We start from the raw sequence: 21,692 nt of genomic DNA, 5'->3' as shown, positions 1-21,692 counted from the left end.
AAACACTCTCAGGAAAATGGGAATAGAGGGCAAGTACTTCAACATAATAAAGGCCATCTATGATAAACCCACAGCCAACATTATATTGAACAGCAAGAAGCTGAAAGCATTTCCTCTGAGATTGGGAACTAGACAGGGATGCCCAGTCCACCACTGTTATTTAACATAGTACTGGAGGTCCTAGCCACGGCAATCAGACAAAACAAAGAAATACAAGGAATCCAGATTGGTAAAGAAGAAGTTAAACTGTCAATATTTGCAGATGACATGATACTGTACATAAAAAACCCTAAAGACTCCACCCCACAACTACTAGAACTGATATCGGAATACAACAAAGTTGCAGGATACAAAATCAACACACAGAAATCTGTGGCTTTCCTATACACTAACAATGAACCAAAAGAAAGAAAAATCAGGAAAACAACTCCATTCACAATTGCATCAAAAAAAGTAAAATACCTAGGAATAAACCTAACCAAGGAAGTGAAAGACTTATACCCTGAAAACTACAAGCCTCTCTTAAGAGAAATTAAAGGGGCCACTAACAGATGGAAACTCATCCCATGCTCGTGGCTAGGAAGAATTAATATCGTGAAAATGGCCATCCTGCCCAAAGCAATATAAAGATTTGATCCCATCGCTATGAAACTACCAGGAACATTCTTCAATGAACTGGAACAAATAATTCAAAAATTCATATGGAAACACCAAAGACCCCGAATAGCCAAAGCAATCCTGAGAAAAAAGAATAAAGTAGGGGGGATCTCACTCCCCAACTTCAAGCTCTACTATAAAGCCATAGTAATCAAGACAATTTGGTACTGGCACAAGAACAGAGCCACAGACCAATGGAACAGACTAGAGAATCCAGACATTAACCCAGACATATATGGTCAATTAATATTTGATAAAGGAGCCATGGACATACAATGGCGAAATGACAGTCTCTTCAACAGATGGTGCTGTGAAAACTGGACAGTTACATGTAGGAGAATGAAACTGGACCATTGTCTAACCCCATATACAAATGTAAACTCAAAATGGATCAAAGACCTGAATGTAAGTCACGAAACCATTAAACTCTTCGAAGAAAACATAGGCAAAAACCTCCTAGACATAAACATGAGTGACCTCTTCTTGAACATATCTCCACGGGCAAGGAAAACAACAGCAAAAATGAACAAGTGGGACTATATTAAGCTGAAAAGCTTCTGTACAGCAAAAGACACCATCAATAGTACAAAAAGGAACCCTACACTATGGGAGAATATATTTGAAAATGACACATCCGATAAAGGCTTGACATCCAGAATATATAAAGAGCTCACATGCCTCAACAAACAAAAAGCATATAACCCAATTAAAAAATGGGCAGAGGAACTGAACAGACAGTTCTCCAAAAAAGAAATACAGATTGCCAACAGACACATGAAAAGATGCTCCATATCACTAATTATCAGAAAAATGCAAATTAAAACTACAATGAGGTATCACCTCACACCAATAAGGATGGCTGCCATCCAAAAGACAAACAACAACAAATGTTGGCGAGGCTGTGGAGAAAGGGGAACCCTCCTACACTGCTGGTGGGAATGTAAACTTGTTCAACCATTGTGGAAAGCAGTATGAAGGTACATCAAAATGCTCAAAACAGACCTACCAGTTGACCCAGGAATTGCACTCCTAGGAATTTACCCTAAGAATGCAGCAATCAAGTATGAGAAAGATCAGTGCACCCCTATGTTAATCGCAGCACTATTTACAATAGCCAAGAATTGGAAGCAACCTAAATGTCCATCGATAGATGAATGGATAAAGAAGATGTGCTACATATACACAATGGAATACTACTCAGCCATAAGGAAAGGACAAATCCAACCATTTGCAGCAACATGGATGGAGCTGGAGGGTATTATGCTCAGTGAAACAAGCCACGTGGAGAAAGAGAAATACCAAATGATTTCACTTATCTGTGGAATATAAGAACAAAGGAAAAACTGAAGGAACAAAACAGCAGCAGATTCACTGAACTCAAGAATGGACTAGTAGGTACTAAAGGGAAAGGGACTGGGCAGTATGGGTGGGTAGGGAGGGATAAGGGGGGGAGATGTAGGGGGGTATTAAGAGTAGCATGCATGTGGGGTAGGAGAAAAGGGAGGACTGTACAACACAGAGAAGACAAGTAGTGAATCTACAACATTTTGCTATGCTGATGGACAGTGACTGTATAGGGGTTTATAGGGGGTCCTGGTATAGGGGAGAGCCTAGTAAACATAATATTTATCATGTAAGTGTAGATTAGTGATACCAAAAAAAAAAAAAAGGGCAGTTCCTGTTTGGTAACCTCCAATGAGTTCTACACAAGAGTATAAAGGGCATATAAAAGTGTAGGCAAAGGTCTGTTTGTGTTTATACAGACGATCAAAGCCTATTTGGGCTACCCCGAAAATGAACTAAAATATGATATGAAAAAAACTTCCATCATCAGCACTCTCTGGAAGACTCATGCTAGAAGATGATCATCAAAAAACCCCAACAAATATCCACGCACTGCTACAGCTGTAGATGCACTCATCCCACCAGTTCCTGGACTTTTCCATGGGAATGAGGAAGGAGATATCTAAGCTGGACTGTGCATACAGTAAAACAAAAAATTTGACTGTATCTATACTGTTGGAACTCAATCAATAATTAGGAGAAGTGCAAATTGTAGTGCTCCAAAATCTTACAACTACAGACTATTTACTGTTAGAAGAACATATGGGGTGTGAACAGTCCCCAGGAATGGTTTGTTTTAATTTGTCTGATTTCTCTCAGACTGTTCAAGTTCAGTTGGACAATATCCACCATATCATAAATAAGTTTTCACAAATGCCTAAGGTGCCTAACTGGTTTTCTTGATTTCACTGGAGATGGCTGGTAATTACAGGTATGCTTTGGTTACATAACTGTACTCTTATTATGTTAATGTGTGCACACAATTTAATTAGTAGTTTAAAACCTATCCATGCTGAAGTTATGCTACAAGAAGATATGTCAAAGAAATAAACAATATTCCTAGGTTTTCTTCCACCTGCTACTTCTATAGCTTTTCTTCTTCTTTCCTAATTACAACCCTTAAATAGAATTCGTGCCTCATATCAAATTTACCGGGTATCATAATTCTTCCACGTTGTAAAGATACCTCAAGACAAATGCTGGGCATAGAAGCTACAGGGCATAAATATGCAAAGAAATAAAAAGCTAACCATTTCAAACAATAAGGCTTCTCTCTCTCACTTACCAACTTTACGTTTCCCTGTATGGCCCCGGAAGATGACTGGTCAGCCAGAGACGGGTAAGATTCCTCAAGGGAGGAACAACCAAAGACAGGCACAGTCGCAGGGGGGCCATCGGGTGAGAAATTGGGGATCAACAGAGGTGAGGCTTAGAATCTCACCCCCCCGGTCTGAGAGAAATCTTCTGCATACGTGGATGTTTTATTGCCCTTGTCTAGCTTGGATTAACACATAGTCTACAGGCACACACATGATCATCTACATTTGCTCTCTTACAACAGTAAGCTATGTTTTCTACCTTTATCTTGTATCTACCTACCACTTCAGCATTTTATTAAAAATAATAATAATAAAGAGAGAAAAGTGGTATCCACATATAAATCAAGTATAAAAATCAAATGAGTATTCATATTTGAACTGACTGTTTATAGTTCATAATGCATGAGCAAAACCGAAGGTTTCTCTGATGGCTGCCCTTGTGCTGTTCACCATGTAAGAACTTATTCACTATGTAAGAATTTCTTCTCCATGTAAGAACTTGTTTGTTATGCCTCAGAAGATTGGAGACTGATGAAAATTCGGCTTGGGGTGGATTAATGATTATGCATTGAGCATTGACTCCCCTATACAGAATTTTATTCTTGTTAACAACCATTTGATCAATAAATATGAGAGATGTCCTCACACACACAAAAAAGTACACACTTCCAATGGTAAAATAATAAGTAACCGGGATGTAATGAATATAGTCAAGATATTGTAACAGCTTGGTATGGTGATAGCTGGTACCTAGAATTGTCATGTATATAAATGTTGAATCACTTTGTTGTACACCTGAAACTAATGTAATGTAATACTGTGTGTCCACTACCCTTCAATAAAAAATAATTATCTACAAAAAAAAAATAATAATAATAATAAAGAGAAATGTGGTATCCACATATAAATCAAGTAAAAAATCAAATGAATATTCATATTTCAACTGATTGTTTATATTTCATAATGCATGATCATAACCGAGAGTTACTGTGATGACTGCCCTTGTGCTGTTCACCATGTAACTTATTCACTATGTAAGAATTTGTTCTCCATGTAAGAACTTGTTCGTTATGCTTCAGAAGATTGGAGACTGATGAAAATTAGGCTTTGGGTGGATTAATGATTGTGCATTGAGAATTGACTCCCCTATACAGAATTTTATTGTTGTTAACAACCATTTGATCAATATATATGAGAGATGCCCTCTAAAAAAAAAAAAAAGTATACAGACTTCCAATTGTAAAATAAATAAGTAACCGGGATGTAATGTATAGCATAAGGAATATAGTCAAAATATTGTAACAACTTTGTATGGTGATAGTAGGTAGCTAAAATTATCACGTATATAAATGTTGAATCACTCTGTTGTACACCTGAAACTACTGTAATACTGTGTGTCAACTACCCTTCAACAAAAAATAATTATCTACAAAAAAAAAAAGGAAATATAATCCACTATTCTTGTCAAATAATTTGAAGAAAAAACCCCACATCATTTGTTATATAAATTCTAACACACTGGCTAAATTAAGTTTCATTTACTTGTTTTTAAATAGTCCTTTTTTTCAGAAGTGGGACGTACTCTGTACCTACCATCTGCCCACATCACATAGTAAATCTCCAAGAGTTTATTGATTTTGGCAAAGGGATAGAGGAATGACTGTTCTGATGTTTTAGGATGAGCAGGGAGCTTCCTAGAATGTAAGCATCATACCACTTACAAGAAAATAAATAAATAGTAACAATGGATTAAGTAATTAAAATAATTAAATAGAATAATAGACTCAAGATATAGAAAAAGATACATATACAGGCCACCAACCTCTCTTGTCTTCAGTTTTAATACAACTGTGCCTTACACAAGTCAGGAAATTTTAAGCCATGCTCCTAAATACCTTGTAAATAAATTGACACCCTTGTTTGATTAATATATATCTACTTATTTTACCTTTTATAGAACTGAACATTTTTGAGAGTGCAGGGATCTAAATTTGTCAGCAGATGATTTCCAATTCAAGGTTGCTTCATTTCATCTATTTTTAGGTAACCTACTGTTGATATACAAATCCAGCCCTATCAAAGTCTTCTATCAATTCAAACTTATCAATTTTAATTTCTTTTAACCATTATATTTATAATTCAATTAACCATTCTGACCTCTTTAATTTTGGTAAAATGTAAAAAAACGTTAATAAAAATAATTAATTTTCTAGGTCTCTTAAAGACTGCAAACATAGTGGTTTCAGTTGGTTATTTATCCTTGACATCCTGAGGGTTGGAAGAATGAAGAAATGCTTGAAAAGGCTTCTAAGTGGAGTTCTGGTCTCTCTTAGTCATGGACACATACACACTGAACATGTGTGGCTCAGATGGCTTTGGTTTACCTGATCATTGCATTTCTAACAATGGATCAGGACTTTCCTTCTGTGGGTAAAATTCAGTATTTCCAGAATCTCTTGCCAGACCTTAGTGCATCTCCATATCAACAGGTGTTTCCAAGCAGTGGAGAGATTAGTCCACCTCCATATCAATAGATAATTACAAGGGGGAGGGAGGGCATATCTGGACCAGAGAGGTTGAGTGGGGTCCATTTTTGCAGCCAGGTCATGGAAGACATGGGTGAGCAGAAGTGGATGACTGCTTGTAATCAATAAATGGGTTTCTCCTACTTTATTTCTCCCTTTAACTGATTTCACTTGCAAAGGTATTTTGCCCTGGGGTTTCCCCCTGGAGTTACACCTATTAAGGCATTTTTGTTATTTTGAAAGGCAGTCCATGGTCTGGGGGAATATCAGACGTCCCTCTGGTTAGATAAACATGATGTTTGGATGTTCCTAAACCCAGTGAGAATTTTTTACAATAAAAAGATAGATTTATTTTTTATGTGACAAACATGAAACCAAGTGAATAAACACAAGTTCCAGCAAATTAGGCTCCAAAGTTATTTGTGAATCTTTTGTGTAATATTTTGGCAAAGATCCCAAAATAGGCAGCTGTGGGACAGTGTCCTAAGAGAACTGAAGATTCCACAATGATATTCAACACAGGACTTTACACAAAAAAGAAGTCTAATGAAAATGTGCAAGCCTACCTTTTCCTCCTTTTATTCTGTAGGTGCTAAATGCTGCAACAGAATACAACTACCCCTTTTCTCCTTTGTAACATATTTTTACCTTGAGTAATTGCTATTTACTATTAGAAAACATCTATATAAAAAATGGAAAAATTAAACTTAAAAGTAATAATCACTCAATGTCTCTGACTATATGCTCCTATTCATTTCCTGTGTAAATATTTTCATATTATATTCCTCTATCAATAACTGACCCACATTTATAAAAGATCTGAAAGCCTTTCCACAGTGAGTGTGATTGCTGTGATGATATGAAGGTGTATGGAATAGTTAATATTTCTTTTGGATAGGGAGATGGGCTGTGAGCCAGCACAGGAAGTTACATACACATGCTGCTTCTGTGGCTCCAACTCAGACTTCTGTTCTCAGCTACTGGGCTTTATGAAAGCTGGCACTGCTGAGCATTGTGGAAGTGTGGGGCTGAGCTCTGGACTTAGTATAAAATGGTGAATACTGAGCACAGTGCACCCAGGGCCTGCATTCTTGATAAGCAAAATGACTTTGGGATTAGCAAGGTCCCTGCATGTTTTGAAACTTAAATATCAGTAGTTGAATTACAGCAGCAATTAATCAATACTAATGAGTTCTATCTTAACGGGGCCCATGGATGAACTATATGATCAGCAGAATAAAATAAGTAACTTTTAATTCTCCTAATCGTTGGAATAGAGGATCTTAAGAGCTAGTTATGATATATCTGGAATGGACAGACTTGAATAGATCATATGTGTCCTATAGCAGATCATATGTGTCCTATAGCAGAAATCATCAAATGACCCCTACAATTTAGACAATGTAGAGACAGAAAAGCATAACAAGAATCAAATTTAATTTTATTGTTTGACTTTTTGTTTTTGGCTGCAACAGATGTTATTATACCTGCATTTCCTAACTCGTTGGACACTGCCCCACAAGTATGGGCTAATTTTTTATTTTCTCTTTTATTTTTGACATAGTCAATTTCCCTGTAGATTCATTAGTGGTTGGAATAGGATCACCAAGGACATTTTTGTTTGTTCACTTAATTGTTCCCTGTGCACATACGTGAAGGAAACCCATAAACCACATTCTATTTCTGAAAAGTTATAGAGCACTCCATTTCTTGGCATACTTAGGTCAGACCATCTTTGCTTTCACATTCAGGGAGAGTTGCTAGCATTTATTTGCTCTTTTCCATTCTTCCAGTCACAGAATTCAGAGAAATATCATTTAATAGCTTAATGTGAGAAAGGAGCTCTCATCAGCCTCCATGTAGACTTGGTGATGAGGAGAGCGAAGGGCGCCCCTCTCGTTGCCATTGTACATCCCCTGCATTTTCAGGCCCTCTGCCTGGAAGAGTATGAGGGACTTGGAAGTATGACAAAGTTAACTCAAAATTAGAGCTGGTAGCACCTAATGTTTCTCAGAATCAAGGCAGAGACTTTGGGTTTAATTTCTAAAACAACGGGGAACCAAGAGAAAGTAAGTATGAACTATTTATTATTTATGTGCCAAAAAGTTTGGGAAATGGAACCATGGAAATTGCATAAAATCATTTCCTGTATATAGGCAATGAAGTTAGATATTTCCACCAGAAAATCTGAGTCCAACAAGTATCTTCATATTCAGATAGGATTTGAAAATTAATCTCTGAAATGCCACTTTATTCTATATAACATGATAATGAGTCTGAACATGACTCTTGAGCAGTGCTCTTGGAATGGATCAGAATTAAGGATAAGACCAGTTGTGTACATGGCTGGAGAGTGTAGTGACTGCCAGGCTGTAATGGTATAATGGAGGGGGCCAAAAAAGATATCAAAAAAACGTGTCTCCATTTTTCATAGACACTTAGAACATGACAGATAGAGATAACTTTAAAGGGGCAGCTGCCCATTTATAACAACCTGCTAATTAGTTATTTAACTTATCCTTGAGCATATCAAGCCCATCCTTTGTGCTGCCTCAGTCCTACTGGAATCAGTAGTAGCTACTGTCATGGTCATTAGGTTAGAATACATTCAAGGATTTGGAGTCTCTGATATTATTGCTCTTTTACTCATGTATTCAATAAAATAACTCAAATAAAAATGTGATTAGTATATGTTTGTTATTAATTGATAACATATTAAGGTCAGGGAAACATAAAGATGATGATTTTGTAGTGAAATAAACATTTGGACTAAAGTGGCATGCCTCACTTGTAAAAAAAATACCCATGAAATAATTATCAGGTAAGATTACCTTGTCAGTAAAATATATTAAAAATAAAATCCAGAATAATAATGCCTAATTGTTGAAGGCTTTGGATGAAAGAGATTCTCACTTACCCATGGAAGGAGTATATAAACGTGGTCACACTTTTTTTTGCATTGTCACTCAATTCTTCGATTTATTTGCCAAAATAACATCAACTTGACAAGGTGTTTAGATCCTTCTCCAATTTTTTTTTATTTTTTATTTAGGTATGATTGATATACACCCTTGTGAAGGTTTCACATGAAAAAAACAATGTGCTTACTACCTTTACCCATATTATCAAGTCCCCACCAATACCCTAATGCAGTCACTGTTTATCAGCACATGGGCACATTTTTTAAAGGACTAGTTTGGCAGTAAATATGGGAGGCTATTTATTCAATATTTCTCTTTTGACTGGGTCTTAAATGAGAAATTAACCTGATGAACACAAAAAGATTTACATACAAGAAAGCCCTCTAAATCACTGCACAGTAAATGGAAGCATTCTACATATATCGAAGATACTGTTTGAGTAAGAAAGCATTTGAAAGATAATATTTTCATTAATTTGTGATTATTAGAATTGATTAAGGATACGTATTGCCTCAAATCCTAAAATTACATCTTTTCTGGAAATGCTTCAACTTTAAATCCAGTGTGAGATGGGTCAAATTCACCTCTCACACTTGTTTGAAGTACAATATTGCCCCAATCTTGGGGAAGGTAAGTGAGAAGGTAGGAAATGTGAAAATGAAAATATACTCAAGGGTTTCCTGGAAGAAGTAACAGTGGTTTCTTTGACAAGATTCTTGAACAGATGCTACACAGGGAGGCAGTCTTGTAAGGAAACTCAAAAGGTTAGATTCCGATTTTTCAGCTTTTAAAAATATCCACATTGAATAGCCAATTTTTATTTCTTCTCTGTATCATATTTAAGCCTTGTTAAGTATTAATGCCTGATAATAACTGTTTTTAGAAAAAAAGCACAATCTGAAGAGCAAAGAGGTGTCCTGGGGCAATGATGCGGGACATTCCCAGGGCCAAAGTGAGTCTCCAGAGAAAGGAATCACGCAAAGAAGTCAACTCTTTCCCCAAGTGGTATTCACCTTCCTCTGTCTATTTTGGAGGATTTTACGTTATTAGTAGAGGCTTCAGAAGGCATTTGGGAGGGAAATCATCTCTACATAAATTACAGGACTTAAGGATCATGGAAGCCTAAGGACAGGATTTGGTTCTCTGAGGAACACCATCAAAACATCACATTTGTCAGGATCGTGGGAAGGCTTGAACTAGGTGGGGTGTTAGACAACAGATGGATATTGAAGCAAGAATTCAAGAAAGGAAATAGAGCAGATGCTGTTCAAACTGATAACTGGGAGAGGGACAGACTTGAATATTTCAGTATATTTACATGGAGACTACAGTGAAATCCTGGAGATGTATGGGAGTCAGGATATTTCATAGTAATCTGTGGTACTGCTCGCTGGTCACCCAAACAGTACCAGCTCCTCTAGGATACTGAGGAGATTAAAGAGTTATTGGACGACAAGTGTGGCAAAACTTGGAAAATAATACATCTAAGCCCTGGAGGTATTATATTGCTGTAGGTTATAAAAAAACTTGCTGATATGATGTTCTGACAGATGGGGAAATAAAACTTTTATGCAGATATTTACCTACTTATTGACATTTGTGGATCTCCTACTCTACACTGAGGAGGGAGGACACCATGACAGCTGCCCTAATCTTAGGGAACTGGGACATCCTAGTGGCATTTTCTGTCTACTTTAAAATTGGCCCTGCACCTGTACTGGAAATGAAATGTTAGAAGGACATTGTCTATAAAACACATTCCGAAGACCAAGGCAAAACAGAGTCCAGGAATATAGCAAGTGCAAGCATTTCTACATCAGGTTATTGATGATGCACTAAAGGTTAAATATGTGTTTCCATTGATTTGCTTGGCTATTTTCCTCTGTACAGCTTATTGAATATTATTTTTATAATCTATTGCTCAGATTCAGAGTTTATGATTTTCTAACACATTTGAAGACAGTGATAAAAAATCATTCTGCAATAACATTCATCCCACTTGGATTAACAGATGAACCACGACTACAGGTTTTTCTTTTAGTATTTCTGTTTCTCACCTACATTTTCACTGTTGCTGGAAATGTCCTAATTATCCTCCTCACTCTGCTGGACCCTCATCTTAAAACACCCATGTACTTTTTCCTTTGTAATTTCTCCATCTTAGAAATAATATTTACAACTGTCTGTGTTCCTCGATTCCTGTATAGCCTGACAACTGGGGACAGAAGGGTTACCTATAATGCTTGTGCTGTCCAATTATTTTTTATCATCCTCATTGGGGCAGCAGAATTTTTTCTTCTAACTGCCATGTCCTATGACCACTATGTGGCCATCTGCAAGCCCCTGCACTACACCACCGTCATGAGTGACAGGGTTTGCACCATTCTTGTCCTTATGTGTTGGCTGATTGGGTTAATTGTCATACTCCCTCCGCTTAGCCTAGGTGTTCAGCTGGATTTCTATAACTCATATCTCGTTGACTTTTGCCTGTGATGCATCTCCTCTTCTGAAGATTGTTTGCTCAGACACTCAATTTGTAGAGCAGCTTGCCCTCGTCATGGCTGTGCTGACCCTCATTTGTACATTAGTGTGTGTAATTGTGTCCTACATATACATTATTAAGACTATTTTAAGACTCCCTTCAGCTCAACAAAGACAAAAGGCTTTCTCCACCTTGTCTTCCCACATGATAGTAGTTTCCATCACCTATGGAAGTTTCATCTTCATGTATATGAAACCAGCAAAGGAAGGCGTGGCCGTTAATAAAGTGGTGTCATTGCTGAACATGTCAGTCATCCCTCTGATGAACCCTTTCATTTATACTCTGCGGAACAAGCAAGTCAAACAAGACTTCAAGGACTCAATAAAAAAGATGGCATTTCTTTCAAAGCTTTAGGAAACCTACAAAGACATTAAAAATTTTAAACATGTACATATAAATATTTCATCTTTTACTATGTGTTCAAATTGAAGTCTGCAATACAGTCCTGAAATTATAGTCTGATTAAACACTAAAGTTTCTTTTCTATTACTCTTAAACTGACAGACTTAAGTAACCATTATTGCCTTCATTCAAATAGACTTTTTTATAATGGTTCCTTTGCTAACTGACAATGAATATGAATTTTCTTCAAGTCCAAACAACACCTCATCACTCTTACATCTGAAATGCAAAAAAAAAGAACAATAAAAATTTTGATTGCATTTTTGTCTATTTATTTATTTAAATTAATTGCTTGTTCAAGGCAAAAATTATTTACCTCAGTATTCCTCCCTAGCCTAGCATTAACTTTCTCAAGAAGAAGAGGTAGAAGTAATTTTTAATGTTTTTGTAATGCAGACCTCCCTGCTACAGACTGAGGGGGAACTACTGCATTACACTAACTTGCTATAAAAGTGGAATATTTTTGGGGTGTTCTTTTTATATTTTTGGCGTTATAGCCCATTACTTTTTTCCAGTTTTATTAAAATATAATTGACATATAGCATTATACCAGTCTTAAGTTATGAAATAATTATTTGATATATGTATATATTGAGAAATTATGGCCACAATAAGTTATTACCCATCACTCCCATAGTTACAATTTTTTCTTGTGGTGAGAAATTTTTAAGATCTACTCTCTTAGCAATAATAGCAACAATAGAGTGTTGGTAACTATAGTCAAGATGCTGTACATTACATCCCTGGAACTTATTTATGTTACAACTGGAGGCTTATGCCTTCTGACCACCTTTGCCCATTACCCTGCTCCTTCCTTCTGGCAGCCACCAGTGTGTTCTCTGTTCCTATGCATTTAGCTTTCTTAAATTCCACGTATACATGATATCATGCAGTATTTGTCTTTTTGTCTGCCTTACATCGGATGCCCTCAAGGTCCAAACATTGTCAAAATGGCAATATTTCCTTCTTTTTTAAGACTGAATACTTTTTTTTCACATCAGTAAATTTAACCCAAACAATGTTACTTCTCACCTCACCCTGATGACAAAACCCTAATGATGGATTCCTGGGGACATGTCTCAGGTTTTGTTGATATACATTAGCTTTCTTGAAATTCTTTTGGTGACACTTGTACATATTCCAGGTAATACTGTGTGCCCCATGCCTGAGAGTCTGTTTGAATGTGAGTCCGGTTATTGCTTTCCAAACAATGAGAAAAAGGGGGTTGTGGTGGGGAACCAGCTCAGCATTCTCCTGATCGAAAACAACCTTAAAGTAGGTCATTGTAGGTTCTTCACACAAGAAGAGGTGAAACCCTTATGCAGGATATAAGTGTCTGCTTCTATGGGACGTCAGTTTAATCTACCCATTCATTGCATCCTCTAGTAAACCCCGCTGGTGTGAATTCAATTTGCACTGAAATTAATTCATCCACAAAATTGGACTTGGGTTGCTTTCAAGAAGTCATATAGCTACAGGAGATACTAGCTTCTTTTACAGAAGTCATAGTTTTCTGACCTCCTTTTCATATCTTCAGGTGTCCCGTCCCATGGGACTATCAACGAGGGCCAAAACGAGAAACCTGCAGAAATGAAACAAGCAAGGGACACAAAGCACGACCAGCAAGACAGGATGTCTGATCAAGCTGGCACAGTTTATTGTTTGCAGGCTCAATTTATACAGGTTAGCAAGGAAGGGGTGGGTCAGAAGATAATTGGACCTTAGGTGGCGCCGGCGGGAAGGTGTAGAGGGGTGATTGGGCCTTGGCTGGTGTCGGCGGGAGCAGAGAACCCGGAAGAGAAACAGGAAATTCGCCATTTTGTGGGTGGGGGGTCCTTTTGGTCCCCGGCATCTCCTCCTTTTCTATTCCTTTAGGAGGGATTGGAGCACTTACTGAAGTGTTTTAAGCCATTTATCTTCTGGGCAGATGGTGCCTGTCTTAGGTCCAGAGGTTTTATACCAGGCCTCTGTTTCCAGGAGCTTGCCTCCTTCTGGAGTCGGCCTGGAGTTTTCAGGGGAGCTTGCTCTAATACTGAATCTGCCTATATGCATAGGAGCTTGCCCCAGTATTAGATCGGCCCCTAGAGGTCTTATGTTTGTTTGCAGGCATATCCTCTTAGTTACCCGTCATTGACTACCCGTCTAATTGCCCAGGAATGTTTGTCAAGTAACCTTGACATGGCTTGTCTCAGTTTTACTCCCTGGTTACTGTTGGGTCTCTTCGGGTATGAGGCCCCGGGTAAGGATCGCCACCTTGGTCAGCCAAGTCAAGGCGATGATAATGGACTTGGATAGGTCTTGCCATAAGAGAGTCGATTTGCTGTTTGATCAACATTGTAAGTCTTTTAAAAACCCAGGGGCCAAAAGATATAAGCAGGATAAGACCAACTAAGGGCCCCAATAGGGAAGGAAGCAAGGTGGATAGCCACGGAGAGACGGAGAACCAATTCTTATACCAAGATTCTTGTTGTTCCCGTTCCCTTTTTCTCTTCTCTAGACTATCGGTTACCTTTTTAAGACTATTTTCTACTAAGCCAGTTTTGTCTACGTAAAAGCAACATTCTTCCTTTAACACTGCACAAAGTCCACCCTGTTGGAGGAAGAGTAAACCTAAACCTCGCCTATTTTGTAGCACTACTTCTGACAAAGATGTAATTGAGTCTTTCAAATTCGCAAGCCCATCTCTTAGTTCTGCTAAATCTTTATCTTTTGCTAAGCTGAGTTGGTTATAACTGTGGCTAGAGGTAACAAGGGCTCCTATACAGGTCCCGGCTCCAGCGGCTCCAAGCCCTAAAAGGACAGCTATTGTCATTGTTGTGAGGGGCTCTCTTTTTTGTCTAGGTCTATCCTGTAATCCTTTCTCCCAAAAGTTTAAGAATTCACTAGCTTCATGTATGGTGAGCTTGGGATATAGGCAAACCAGCACACAGTAGTCCTTTTTTGTAATAAAGGTCCTGGTGGATATAAAGGTAGTCAAGCCCATGGAGCAGGCCAAATAGGTGCTAGTAGGTGCTTTCGCATATTGAGAAGCTGTGGTAACAACTCGGGTTTTGTTACAAATCTTCAATAATTGCACAGGGGGAATCATGTTTGGTCCGAGGAGACAAGTGCCAAGTCCTGAAACCTCAGTAAGGGTTAATTCAACAGTCCCCCAGGATAGCAGGGAGGTGTCATTGGTATAGGTAATATTATCAAATATGGCAATACCCTCATAAAACGGTGGATCTGAGGAGTAACATATCCAGCACTCTCTATAGGAGGTGACATTAGTGGTAGCATTGGTCGCAGCTACTAGAGCCTGCGCCAAAGCGTTAACAACTGCCATGATGAGGGACGCGGAGGAGGCAGGACCTGGGGGAATAGTAGGCTGGTATATAGTAGAGTTTGGGTGGGTTGAAGCAGTAGCACCCCCTGATTTTGGTGGGGTCCCGGGTTGGTGTAGTTGTTTATTGGGTCCCACTGAGGCCTGGTTCTGGACCGGAACCCCTTTTAGGAGTTTTATTTTAAAGAGTAGACCTTGATCATATTGGTGTTTATAAAGCTGTAAACCCCAGGTGAGAGGTCGAGAGGTCCACAAGCTCTCCTTTTTTCCATTGGAGGTAAAGTTAATTTGTAGGGAATTGCACCATCCTCTAATAGTGGGGGGTCCTGGGAAACAATTCTATGCAGGGACTTTCTGTTTCTTAGGTCCAACAATAATATAATCCCAGCTAGAGGAGGGCTTCCAATAGGTTATCCCTGTGGTCTCACATCCCCAGGAAGCACAGAAAAAATCATTTTCAAACCCACACTTCCAATTAAGGGAGCAGGATCGATGGGTGCCAGGGCATACGTAAAAACCAGTACCCTTTTTTAGATCATAATCAAGAAAATGGCTTAAACGCCTTCTGTTGAAGGAGTTAGCGCACCCTGGGCCTAGATGGTCCATTGGTGTAGGCTTATCTGTGCGTGTTCGTTGGGGAGCGTTAGCTTGCGGCCAGAGAATATCCGGTGTTCCCCAATCTGGGCTGGCCCCCAAGGCTAATTTGCACAGGTCAACTTCTAAAGGATCCCATGAGGGAGAGTCTCCTAAGTTTGTTTTAGCTGAAACAACATCTCCCACTTGGTTAATTATTGTCCATGTGTAATTCCATATTTGATATGTGGAGCCAGCCCTGGGTCCCAGTCGCTGGCCCCCAATAGTGATGGGGCACATCAGGATGGCAACCAGCAGCAGGATCATCTAAAACAAAACACAATACAAAGTATTTCTCAGCCGCCACCATGGGAGATGGTTATGAGGCGTTTATAAAACTTTAGCGGTTTTAGTTCTTGTTACCTGTTACTGGTTTATCAACAGGTTTTATTAATCTTTCAGGGAGCCATCTGGCTCCTCCTTCTTTAGAGTCAAAAACACAAAAAGACAGCTCTCAGGGAGGATTCTCCTCTCTGGAATGTGTTAGGTTATTTTTTTGTTTCACAGTGGTATTGATGGGTTTGACAAGGCGTTCAGGTAACCATCGAGGTCCATTTCCCAGTGTATCATATACACAGGCGTGGCCTCTGCCCCAGATAAGAACTGGGTCGGGACCGTGCCACTTGGAGGTAAGCGGATCTTTCCATAGAACTTCTGCAAACTTTGTTTTGGTTTCAGGGTGCCACAGCTTATCTGCTGCAGACTTACCATGATCATCTAATTGTAGAAAATTAAGTGTGAACAAGGCATGATGGAGGAGGTTCTTTGGAGAGCCTTTTACAGGATACACAGTATTGGTTTTGAGTTTATTGATCATACCTTTTAAAGTTTGATGAGCTCGTTCGACTATTCCCTGTCCTTGGGGATTGTAGGGGATACCTGTGATGTTTTTAATTTGAAATTGATGGCAAAAATTTTGAAATGCTTGTGAGGTGTATCCTGGTCCATTGTCTGTTTTAATGATTTGAGGTTTGCCAATAACAGTAATGCATTGAAGAACATGGGCTATAACATTTTTGGCGGCTTCACCACTGTGGAGAGTGGCAAATATAAAACCACTGTAAGTATCAATGGTCACATGAGTATATTTAAGAGCACCAAATTCAGAAATATGAGTAACATCCATCTGCCAGATTTCATTAGGGAGTAAGCCTCTTGGATTAACTCCTAAATGAGGAAGGGGCAGTGAGGTAACACACCCCGGACAATTTTTAACAATTTGCCTAGCTTGTTCTCTGGTGAGTTTAAATAAAAGTCGAAGAGTGTGAGCATTCACATGATAAAGAGAATGGTATTGACTAGCTTTGGTGACTGCATTGGTCATAATAAAATACATAAAGCGGGTGTTTTTATCTGCAAGGGCATTACCTTGGGAGAGGGGACTAGGGAGGTCAGTGTGGGCTCGCAGGTGGCCTATATAGAAAGGGGCTTGTCTAAGTAATATGTAGGTTTGGAGTTGTTGAAAGAGGGAAATGGCGTTGGTAAAGGGTTTAATGTAAGGAACAGTTTCTAAAATAGGAATTGAATGTGCTATGTAGGCACTGTCAGTATACAGATTAAAAGGGATTTGGCTAAGCATTTTGGAAACTTGTAAAATAGCAAATAATTCTACGAGTTGAGCTGATTTAAAGGGTGATTGGATGCTGTAACTCTGTGAGCCAATAACATAGGCAGCAATGCCATAGGAGGAGCCATCTGAGAAAACTAAAGAGGCATTTTCTAAAGGAGTGGATGAGGTTCTTTTTGGGAAAATAAAGGGATGTAGTCGTGAGAATTGGAGGAGTTTATGTGAGGGATAGTGACTATCGATTTTACCTTGAAAAGAAGCAAGGGATATAAGCCAATCATCTACATTTTGGGAAAGCCAATCTGTTTGCTCTTTTGTGTAAGGAATGATGAGCTGATCAGGATCTCTGCCAAAATGTTGGCGGCTTTTTTCTCTGCCTGCTTTTATGATCTTTGCAACTAATGAAGGGTATGTGATAAGGACTTTAGGTGGGGAAGAGGGCAAATGGATCCACAATAAAGGATTACCTTGCCATAAAACTCCAGTAGGTGTGTGTTGCGTATTACAGATGATGAGAGCGAAGGGCCTGTCATAGGATAAGAATGTAATTTGTTGTTGTTGTATAGCTGTTTCAATAATGTTTAAGGTTTCCTTCGCTTCAATGGACAATTTCCGAGGGGATTGGGGATCAGAATCTCCTTGCAGTATATCAAAAAGGGGTTTTAACTCTCCAGTAGTTAATTTGAGATAGGGTCTAAGCCAATTAATATCTCCCAAGAATTTTTGGAAATCATTCAATGTTTGTAAGTGTGATGTTTTTAATTGAATCTTTTGGGTAGTGATTTTGTTTGGAGTTAGTTCAAAGCCAAGGTAGTAATAGGGATCTGTTAATTGAACTTTGTTTGGAGCAATTTGGAGACCGAAAGAGGTGAGACAGGTGGTCAATTCTTGACTACATTTCAGGACTTCAGAGTTGGATGCCCCAGCCAGGAGGATATCATCCATGTAATGAATGATATAGATGGAAGGCCATCTGGACCTGAGGGGATCTACGGCTTGAGCTACAAATTTTTGACACAGTGTGGGGCTGTTCGCCATACCTTGAGGGAGGACTTTCCACTGGTAGCGATGCGTTGGCCCTTTGAAATTGGTGACAGGAATACTAAACGCAAAGCGTTCTCTATCTTGGGGATGGAGAGGGATAGTAAAGAAACAATCTTTAAGATCAATGATGATCTTAAAATAATTAGCTGGGATGGCTATGGGAGAGGGGAGACCAGGTTGAAGGGCCCCCATTGAGAACATGGTTTTGTTGATTTCTCTGAGGTCCTGAAGGAGCCTCCATTATCCTGATTTCTTTTTAATTACAAATAAAGGAGTGTTCCAAGGAGAGATGGTGGGTTCTAAGTGTCCAGCAGTTAATTGTTCCTGTACTAACTTAGTAGCTGCTGTGAGTTTTTCTTGATTTAAAGGCCATTGATCTACCCAGACAGGGGAGTCTGATTTCCACTTTATCTTATCTGCGTGGGGTACAGGAAAGTCAATGGCCATCATGGAAAATTTTTATTCCCTAATCCTAAACGATCAGTTTTGGGTGTGACAATAAGGGGTTCTTTTATGCCTTGACTATTTTTTCCTAGGCCCTGACCGGGCAAATAGCCTTGGTTAAGCATTTGTTGGGCAATAACATCATTTGGGCTGGCCATGACAAGTTTTAATTGGGATAAAATGTCACATCCCCATAATTTAATGGGTAATCCAGCTACTATGTAAGGTTGGACTTGTCCGGAATTCCCTTCTTTATCTCTCCAGGTTAAGATTTTAGAACTTTGTTTGGGGTTTGTGGATTGGCCAATGCCTTTGAGATGGGTTACAGTTGTACTACAGGGCCAACTGGGAGGCCACTGTTGGGCTGATATTACTGTAGCATCTGCTCCTGTATCAACTAGTCCTTCAAAGGACTTGCCATCTAGTTGTAGGGTTAGCAATGGCCTTTCGGCGGTGATTTGTTGTACCCAATAAGCATCAGAGGAGCCAAAGGCAGCATTTAATCGGAAATTTTTATTATAACTTTTATGTGTTGAATCTAACGGGAGTAGTAGGAGTTGGGCTATTCGTTTCCCTTTTGATATAGATATTGGACCCATAGGAGCAGAGGCTAGGAGGGTAATTTGTCCTGTATAATCATTGTCTATAACTCCTGGTATAATATGGAGGCCAACTAATGCAGAGCTCCCTCGTCCTAAGATCAGACCAAAGGTGCCGGAAGGTAAGGGCCCATAAGTTTCTGTGGGGAGCAGCTGGACCCCTTGGTCAGGAATTAATATTGTGCTGGTGGCGGAACAGAGGTCCAATCCTGCACTTCCCGGGGTGGCACGGGAGAGGGAGTGGATGTCTGCGCAGGGAGAAACTGCTGCTGTTGAGCTGGGGGAACGAACCTGATAGCCCCTTGGTTCGCGCTTGATGATGGGGCCAGGGGCTGGCCCCTCTGGGAGTTTCCCTGAAATGTTTGAAGGGGTGTGCCTTCAACAGTTGTCTTAGAGCGGCACTCTTTAACCCAATGATAGCCGCGCCGACATCTAGGGCAAACAGTTTTTGGGGGAACATGGGGCAGGAGAGCTTGAGGCGGGTGAAGTTGAATCTTTGCCTGATACTGGCGGGCGAAATGTCCTGGCTGATTGCAATTAAAGCAAGTTTTTTGTTTATTGCTATCTTTATTAATATTTTTTAGGGCCATCCCTATGGCCAGTCCAATTGTATGTGAAGTTCCTATCCCGGAACAGAGCTTAATATAATCAGAAAGACTCCCACAACGGTGGGGTCTTATGGTCTCTTGACAGGTCGGATTAGCATTTTCATAAGCCAGGTGTTTAACAAAGGCACTTTCTGTTTCTCCTCCCCCAACTAGTCGCTCGGCAGCATCTGTTAGACGACTAATGAAGTCGCTGTAAGGCTCGTCAGGCCCTTGGCGGATTTTTGCTAGGGAGGTAGTAGCGGAACCTTTAGAGGGAAGGCGCCGCCAGGCTTTTAAGGCTGCGTTTTGGACCTGAGCCAAAAGACCAGGGGGAAAGGCTGCTTGGGCCTCATTTGTTTCATAAGGGCTTTGCCCGAGTAATTTATCTCTCGTCCATGAGTGCGAGGTTTTACTTTCACTATTGTGCTGTGCAGTCTCACGGCAATTTTCTACAAAGTCAGTACGCCACAAGACATACTCTCCCCCGGACAAGGCAGCTCGCGCTAAAGAAAGCCAGTCATTAGGGGTCAGCCACCGATCGCTCAGGCTTTCAATTAAAGCTAGTGTGAAAGGAGCTGTGGGGCCATAATTGGTAACAGCTGCTTTTAAATCTTTTAAGTGTTTAAGGTTTAGGCAGCGGTATTTTTGGGTTTTAGCTAGGTTTTCTTTATTACTCTTAGGCTCTTCATTGTCTGAAGGCTCCCCCTCAGAATCCTGCTCTTGGTCTGGGGTATCTGGGTCTTGGGAGTCTGGGACGTTTTCGTCCTCGCTCCCTTCTGTGACTTCTGGGGGTGTTTCTGGGCGGCGACCGCGGGTGAGCGGTCGGCGGCGGGTGACTGGAAAGGCAAGGACTGGGTCTTTTGGTTTTGCATTCTTTATGGGTTTTTTGGGGAGTGAGGGAGGCTGCGCGGGGCTCAACGATGTCAGCTCAGCCTCAAGGGCTTTGATCTCTTTAATGAGCTGAACAGGCTCACGTTTTTGCAACAAAAGTTCTTTAAGTGAAGATACTTCTTTAGTTAGAGAAATTTTCGCTTGCCGGATGGGGTCAGATAAAAGTGGGGGGGTAATAAGGAGGCTCTAGAGCAGGGATTTGAAGCATAGGGACACATTGGGGGGGAATAGGTTTGTATGGGGGAGGCTTAAAGTGTCCATTAGTGGCACCATAAAGGACTGGCGCTGTGAGACGCCAGGGGTTTTCATGATCATGAGAATGAGCAGCTTGGTTTCTTAATGTCTCCTCATTTTCTGGGCTTAAATGATTGTCTTGACGTCTTAAGGACGTGAGTGTGGGGTAAATGGAGGGGATTTTGAGGGAATCAGATTTGCTAGGTTTACTTTTAGGTTCGTCTTGAGGATCTGGAACTTTTTGTTCAGATTGGGGCTTGGGAGTTTCTTCAAGAGAAACAGCGGGATCTTCAGGAATATCCACAGTTATTGAAGGACAAGTAGAGGGTGGTCGGGAGTTTTTTCTAAGGGCTATTTCTCCTGTTTCTATAACATTTTTGATATCAGGGTCTTGTGAATGAACTTTAAGGATATCATGAATAAGGTTCCAAAAGGAGAACGCTGAGACAGGAATCTTTTCAGGGCCAAAGGTCTGATAAAAATCTTGGAGGGCATCACCAACTCTTTCCCAGCGTTTACAACTGATAGTGCCCTCTAGGGGGAACCAAGGACAATTTTCATGTACGAAGGAAAAAAAGTGTCGAAGATCTTTTTTCTTAACCCTTACACCTCGTGTCCTGAGAGAATCCTTAACTCCGTTAATACCTCGTGGGAGTTCAGA

The sequence above is a fragment of the Manis pentadactyla genome, chromosome 10 (genome assembly GCF_030020395.1).
Source record: "Manis pentadactyla isolate mManPen7 chromosome 10, mManPen7.hap1, whole genome shotgun sequence".
Classification (NCBI taxonomy): Eukaryota; Metazoa; Chordata; class Mammalia; order Pholidota; family Manidae; genus Manis; species Manis pentadactyla.
Note: the sequence above shows the minus strand (reverse complement) of the source record.